Source organism: Pithys albifrons, chromosome 2 (genome assembly GCF_047495875.1).
Source record: "Pithys albifrons albifrons isolate INPA30051 chromosome 2, PitAlb_v1, whole genome shotgun sequence".
Lineage (NCBI taxonomy): Eukaryota > Metazoa > Chordata > Aves > Passeriformes > Thamnophilidae > Pithys > Pithys albifrons.
Window position 1 is genome coordinate 114,394,055 of NC_092459.1, and position 8,118 is coordinate 114,402,172.

The 8,118-nt window shown below is 40.1% G+C and overlaps 1 long non-coding RNA gene across 1 annotated transcript in view; it reads left to right on the forward strand.

The window, feature by feature from the left end:
- The window catches only part of LOC139668502 (uncharacterized), a 36,595-nt gene extending 28,709 nt beyond the window's left edge, over positions 1–7,886 (forward strand). The window contains exon 3 of the long non-coding RNA XR_011697081.1: positions 7,695–7,886. This is a non-coding gene — a long non-coding RNA (uncharacterized lncRNA). The remainder of the gene's footprint in view (positions 1–7,694) is intronic.
- The last annotated feature ends 232 nt before the right edge of the window (positions 7,887–8,118 follow it).

An 8,118-nucleotide genomic window follows, 5' to 3' on the forward strand; every position in this document is an offset into this window, starting at 1 on the left:
TTGGCAAAAACTAATACTTGGATATTCTCATTTAAATAACTGCTCAGTGCACATAAATTAATACATTGACAGTTAAAATAGCTCTGCTGCCCTTCTCCAAAGATAATGTGAACTATTGAAAAGAACTATTGCTTCTACAGGATGGCCTACAACAAGACAGATTTGTATTGCTGGCTTTCATTTCTCCTTGGATATTCAGGCAACATCTCTTTCCAATTCTTATTCCTTTTTACTGACTACCCCACCATTTGTGATGCAGGAACTTATGTTCATCAGCATATCAAGTAGAACTGATAGTAGTGAATATGCATAAAGCAGATTGAAGGGAAAAAATGGCATTTTTCAGTACTCCTTTCATTCCAACATCTGCACACAGCATTTCACTGGAGTGGATAGTTCTCTACCATGAACTCAGTGTTTCAACATGACTGTCAGACCCAGACTGCTCATGTGAGAACACACCACTGTGGGAACTATGACTTTGTCTTTAACAACAGAGTTGGATGGCATGGAGCAGTCTGGGCTGAATTGTGCCATCTGTTTGCAGGAGAGAGGCAGTAAAGACTCCCGACTTCTCCCAAGGAGTTCCTGATTCTCAGAAAGTGAAGGACATAGCCTTTACTGCCTTTGCTAAGTGCACTCCCACATTTACCTAACAAGCTGACTGCAATTTTCAGAGAAAGCTGTTTTTAAGAAGTGATGAAATTCCACAGGATGTTTGGAGCATTTGTATGTCAGTGAAACAAACCAGGAAAACAGCTTTCCTACTATTTAATAAAGGTAGTCTGTAGTGAATCTTTTAAAAATAATTTCTTAAGGTATTTCAAGAACAATGAGAGCTGGATTAGGATGCTGTCCACAGACAATTTCACTGTTGAAAGAACTCCCTTAAAAATGCCAAATGATTTGTCCCATTGCTAGTTAATACTCTTTCCTAAATTAAAAAAAGATGCAAATACAATGACAGCAGAACCTCTGGGAGTATAGACTTGTTCTCATTTATCTTTTATAGAAAGCTTTTTATCAGTGCTCTTCTATCCATTTGCAGACAGGGAAGTAAATGCTTCCTGTCAGGAGGGGAGAGGACCATTCAGTGCCAGAGAAGGGAGTAGAACCTTTGCCCTTGCCCAGCTGCTGGCTGGATCCTCCCTGCTCTGCACCTGAGACAGAGTCAACTCAAAGCATCCCTTCAAGCAGCATCTTAGAAAACAGGCTAATTTTACCCATTCTCTTCTTTTAAAATATGCACATGTGCTCCATTGTGTGATCTGACACTCAAACTGACTAAATTATACAGTGATCTTGGGGTATTTTTAGTAACACTTATTTTACAGCTGGAACACGCCACACAAGTGGCCTGCAGAAGCTTCACAGCTCACAATTTACTGTAATCCCCAACATTTTTTGTCTCCTTTGTGCCCTTGTGTAACAGATTCAAAGTCAACTGTATTTGATTTAAAAAGCAAAATTAAATTAAGAATCCAAATTCACACAGGAAAAGCTTGATCTCATGTTCAGCCTGAGCACCTTTTTAAACCTGGCAAAGAGCCCAATTCTCTTGGGTTTCAAGGAGAAACAGGATACAAAGTGCTCATTATACACAAAATATTTTAAAAAACAGTTTATATCCACAGGAGCTTCCTGTGCTCACCTACCCTTGGGCCAGAGGGTGGAAGAGGAATTTGAAGGTCTGCCTGTTACCATCTCCATGCCCCCTCTGGCAACCTCAAAGGAACAGAAACAGCCAGGAATGCTTTTTCCATGCTCTCAGGCACACTGTGGCAGTAGCTGTTGGCACAGAGCGAAGGGGCATTTTCATTCCTCCCAAGAATGTACAATAATTCAACCTGCCACCTTGCCTTGCACGATTTTCACATGACTTTTTTAGCATTTTCTTTTCCTCCAATTTATTGCAATAAAAGTAATGCATTAAGGAGCAGTGCTTTGACAAGAAGAGTCAAGACAAGACTATAGAATTGTTCTTTTTAAAAATAATTATCTGAGTCCAAATTCATGTTAGCAAGGAAATGTAAGCTTTAACCCAGTAATTAATGGAGATGATTCCAGAAAGAGAACTCATTTTTCATACAGTACAATGACAGATCTTGTTTCCATAAATGAGGTGAGCAGGCTTGGGAGCCTGCTGCCAGTTTCAGCCAGCATTGACTGTTTAACACCAAAGTCTCCAAGAAGTAATTTCATTTCCTATATTAATGTACAGCTGAGTTTTCTCCAGGGCAGAGAACAAACTGACTGTCAAAAGCTGCAATCTCCAAAATCCAGACACAGCACATTTTGCTATGTTTAATTTATTCCACTTGTTTTCAAAATAAGAAAAGAAACGTTGCTGAACATGCAGGCAAATAATTTAGTTTGTGTCATTTTCATAGTGTCACTTTTTCTTGGGATTGTCATTTATAATACATAAAAGGGCACAAGGTGATAAGTTCATTACCCCTTTAGAGGCAGCAAAATAGTTTTCTAAATACACATTGCAACAGCCATCAATAGTCCAGCACGGAGCAAACATATGTCCCAAGGAGTAAACAGCAGGTTACCAACACACCACTTAGTTTTGGTAAGATTTCCTTGCATTCTTCATGGTTCAAGTCAATAAAGTTTAACTGCAATGCAAGACCCACTTCCAACTGTTCCCTACAGTTCCTACTCTAAAACACACATATGGGTAAACAGGAAAAAATCCTAGAAAAGGTCTAGTTCTTGTCATACTTCAGGTCTAGTGTGTCTAATGATACTGACCCCAGTCCTTCAGTGCCATTAAAAGTGGGGATGTCAGAAACCAGTCTGTGCAGCCAGTGAAGCTCTGCCCAGGGAAAGCATCTCTCAACATGGAGTTCATCAAGAGCTCACCAAGACAAAGCTCACTCAGGTTTACAGCTCTCCTGTAGCAAGTGTCCCTGGACTGAAAAGTCCCATATTAAAATAAATGGCAGTAATGATTTCTGCCATAAAGAGCTGGAGGGCAGGAAGCATCGGTAAAGCATCCAATAAAGATTTCATCATGTTCCACAATTCTCAAGTGACTTGAAACCAGATTCACTACCACACATTTCTCCTCATGACAGAAAACTTCAAGACTTCAAAAAACTCAAGTCAAATCTCTGAATGCTTACAATGACACAGCATTTTCTGGAATCACTGGATCTTGAAAGACATTTAGGGATGTATTAGAAGTTCTTTTATCCCTGAAGGAGAGCACAATAAAATCTGTTTAATTTGGTTTTATGTGGGCATATTGATTTACACTTGTTATTGCTTCATTTTAAGCTTTCTGAATAAGTCTTAAAATGAAATCTTTCCCTTGAACATCCCTTCAGAAAGCCTTCAGTGTTACCAAAACTTGAACAAAGTTGCTGTTGAGACTGTGGTTCTGCACAGCAAGGGAGGGGAGCAGCACCAGCAAGGAAACCAAGCTCAGCCTGAACACAATGTCATTACCAGGGTGCTGATTTCCTGAGAGGCAAAATCCACTTAGCAGGAGGTGCTATCTTAATTTTGCTATCCTGTAATCAGCTGTTGACAAACTGTTAATTGACTGAGCACAGCATCCACCAACACAAGCAAGTGTTGAGGAGGACATGGGTTGTCTAACTGGATGCATTTCCAATCTGTCATCACGTTTTCAGAAGATAAGTACACAACTGGTTCCTCACACAGAAATGGAAATCACACCTGTTGGAGCTGTCATTAACATACTGCATTGCCAAGTTACAGAGAGAGGGAGAAAGGCAAGATGCATTTGCATGTAGAGTAGGAATTTACTTTCATTTACTTAATCAGCAGCCCAGATTCCACCACAGTCAGTGGAGCAGCACTTGGTTTACAGAATGCTAAAAAGGAGAGGAAGAAAACTATTTGTTTTCTAGTTCTTACAGTATTAGATCCAAGAGGCAACACACTGGTTATGAGGTCACAGACCTGAAGCAAAACCAGGAACTACTTTTACAACATGAAGCACAATTAAGTTGGGGAGTCTCCTGCTAAAGGATCCAACAACTATCAACAGGTTCAAAGAGGGATAAGGTACTTTCACAGAGGTTCAGTGCTGATAGGGATAAATTAAATGCTCCAGAAACCCTTATTAGTGCCAGGTGTTCCCAATACTAAAAAATGGTACACAGCCCAAACTTGGACTCTTTCCTTAGGAATTGTTATTAAGGAGTGTCAAGACAGGATCCTTAATTTGATAAAGATTTGTCTGCTCCAGTCTTGCAATTCTTATATTGAAGTTTAGTCAGATGAGAAAGAGGGGCACAGTCTGAGGGTCCATAAACAGGTAACTAAGGAAAATTCCACAAACTCACTGCATCTCAGCAGCTTTTTTCTTTCAACTCCCTTAATTCAGGGTGAGTTATCACATGGTATTTGCTGTAATCTTTAATTTGTGAACAAGTACAGCAATAATATTAACATTCCTCTCTAAGGTATTCTGATACACAACTGTTTTTAAAGGCACTCACCTGTACAATGCACTAGTGATGTGTAAAATGTTAGTGAGCAGTGGGAATGAAGGGGAGGAACTGGAAAACCCCTCAGCTTACATTTAATATCATACAACTTGTCAAGTACATCTGAACACAGAAGCAGAACACCCCACAAAAAGCCTAAGTGTTTCATACCAATCCCCTGCCTCTGTCAGGGAAATCCTTCCTGAAGACAAATAACAAAAAAAAAAAACAGGTTGCAAAAATCCTAATTAGCAAACAACAATACAGCATTTGGCCTTACATAAAAAATAGCTATTTGGAAAGGGAAGAGCAATAGGTATTTGTTTTGTCCAAATGAATAAAGTACCAAGAGGACATGCAAGAAACATAACCAAGTTGTTAGAAGAATACAGTGAAGGAAGTAAATTTAACTCCACTCTACTCAGAGGAGCTTGAAGACCTTGGGCTACATCAGTCACTCTCCATCTGCATCAGCTTCACTACCTCTGGTGAGATATTCATGATAGGAATGCATTCAGGGTGTGCACACAATATTGTGTACAAGAAGACTTACGGACCTTTTCAAACCTCTTAAAACCAGCTGCTACAAAAGGAACAATTTGATTTCCACATTATCTTCATTAACATTAAACCCCTCACAATGCTACACTCCCCTGGGTGCTTTGAGAAACACACAACTGAAAGAGATGCAAAGCAGCTCAAAGGCAGCAAGACATATTGCAAACTGCTACAGAACAGCAAGATGCACTGGCAGATGGAAAGTTATTGGGATCAAGTCAGAGAGGAAAGGAAACTTTGATCTGAAGAAGCATTTTCACTAGGCAGTCATCCATATAAAACAGAGGAGAGTTACACACTCCTATTGTTTTCCCATGCCTCAGGAAACTTTGGAAGTCCAAACATCCCCTCTCTTTCCCTCCTTCCAGCTTGTATTTTAACAAACACTCCTTCCACTTCTTGAAAACAAAAGTAGGCTGACAGCTAATGCTGTGAAAACAGGAATGGCAATCTTATTAAACATGTCAGGTTTGCTCTGCTGCCCTGGAGAAAAATACAGAGAGAAGCTAATTAGAATTAAACCATGAGTAGCTGGGTGAATCCAACCAGCACTAAAACTGCAACACTTCCAAGAGCTTTACCTGCATCTGCCTGGGTACAGTAACACATATACACATCTGATATCTTCAGGAACCTGCTGATGACCACTCATAGAAAGCAGATACTCTGCAAATAGGTGCTTGAACTGAATATGACACCTGCATTAATAATTTCACAACACATTTGGCAGGTACACAAAAAGCTCTGGCTACAGACAGCATTAAACATCTCACTTCTCAGCTCCCTCTTCTTGAGGAGCCACCAGTAATCTCAATCCCCCTGCACGCTGAAAGTAAATAGGTTCTTTCAAAAGATTAGTTTAGCATCCAGTAATCTGTTTCTCTAAACAGCCTAATCTAAAGTACAGAAGCAAATCGCACTCTCTAATCCTGTTGGTTTCAGAGGCAGGAGTCTGTGACAAACATCCATCCTAGCACAACAGAATTACAGCATTTGCCTTTTGAGAAGCTTTCTTCCCTTACTTTGGCCACTTAAACTAAAAAAAACCTTAACATAGAAAACACTGAACACTTCTAGAGATTTTAAAGCTAGCCCAGATGCTTTTCACCATTAAAGTCTCAGAAACATAAGCTTAACTTTAAAAATTTACACTAACTCTGAGTCTCCAGTTTCATTCAGCCCTTGCCAAACCAACTCCCCACTTAGCACACCAGGCAGCAGCAAAAGCGCTACAGTTCCACTAATAGGGCTGAGTCAGAGCTGAGAAGGATCCCAGCATCCCACAATATCCCAGCAGAGCTCACAGCACCAGTTACAAACAGCAAAACCCATCACTGACCTGAAGCACAGCAAGAGAATAGACCAGGTGGGAGGACCATTCCAACAGGAGGTAATTCCTTGACACAAGCACTAAGTACAGCCACAAACAACAACCAAAGACAAACACAACCTAAACCACCACACACATCTCAAACTTGTGCTTAAATGGGGCCCACAGACTCATGGGAAGGGGTGTGGGCAGGGGGCCCAGGTGAGGCTGGTCAGGGCCAAGAGGTTTATCAGTGCCCTCAGGGGTGGCTGTTTCTAATAAGAGAATTCTCTGGAACAACCAGGTCTTGTATAATTTTGTAAATAGATCCAAAAGGTCTCTTCTCTGTAGGGAGACAGTTTTAGGCATGTAGGGAGAAGTTTAGTCTGTGCTGGGCTGTAGCTTGCAACAGAAGAAGTATTTTATCAAAGTGCACTTGAGTAAGAAAATGCTATTTTCCAAATGCTGTGGTCCTTCACTGTATCTATTGCAATGGTTTCTAACTGTAGGGCTTAGGGGTTTTTTCAGCTTGTTCACCTACTACAGTGATTTCTGCCTTCCTATAGAGCATTAGTAAATAATGCTCTGCATTTTTGGAGCTTACAATTGTAAGATTCTCTCCCCTCCCTAGTCAACCAGACTTCACAAAGCTAAATATGGTGGTTGGATTTCTTTGATTTCAAGCCTATTTTGTAACATATCTTTTTTTCTATCTATAGAAAATTCTGGTCGTTACTTTGCTGACAGGACTTTTAAAACCAATCTGTGCTTTTAACAGGGAGCCTTTGAAAATAGTGTAATAATTGCATATTGGTGCTGCAGTAACACCAGAGGAGGCCTTACACCTTTTCTACAGGCTGTAAGAATTACTGAGATTTGGTTTTCTGTTTGATATTTATGTTAAGGAGTAATGCTGACCCTAGAAGAAATTCTGGGTGGAAAATACACAATCCTTAGGTAGAAGTAGCCAGACAAAAAAGTTGTTGTAATTGTCTGGGCTTTTGTTCACAGCACAGACTTGACTGGGAAATAACTGAACCACAAGTAGGAGCAAAGGGTAGGCAGGCAGCTAAGGGAACTGACAAAAATGTCTGTTACATTTCCAAATGACAGCCCTCTATTTTACAGAGTGACAGCAGAGCTCATTTCTTAGCGTGTGGTGGGACTTGCCTGACTCCCTGCATATTCTCATGGCCTTTTTTTTCTCCTGCTTTCTGCAACAGAAATTACATTGTTGTATTTACAAATGGCTTGAAGCGTTCAGTAATATAAAGATAATTTTTCCTGTTTTCTAAACTGCAACAAAGTATTTTTTTCTGTTATCTCAATGAGTTGTGTAATTCTGCTTCTTTCCAAAGATGTGTGAAAGGAGGACCAGGAGTGCTGATACAAGCTGGGCTTTAGCAGGACATGTTTCTTGCACATGGGTATGAATTTAGATCAAAATGAAACAGGTAATTTACAGTTTTATCCTAAGACTTTGCCAAATGTATAATTTTCTATGTGGCCAAATCAGAAAGTGATCTTCTATTATTGTGGCCAAGGCTCTCTCAGTGTTACAAGTGCAAATGTTTGCTCAGCCATTGTAAGTGGCTTGTTTCAAAATGCCTTTGGCTTCAGTTGCCTCCAGGTTTAAAGTCTTGATGATTTGCTTACGTGAATGCATCTCTGAGACAGAAGTAAAATGTTTGCCTGTGGGGTTTCAGACATAAACCATAAACTGAGACGGCATATGAGAAAGTCATCATTGTCTCATGCTGTCCCATTTTTCCTATTCATTTA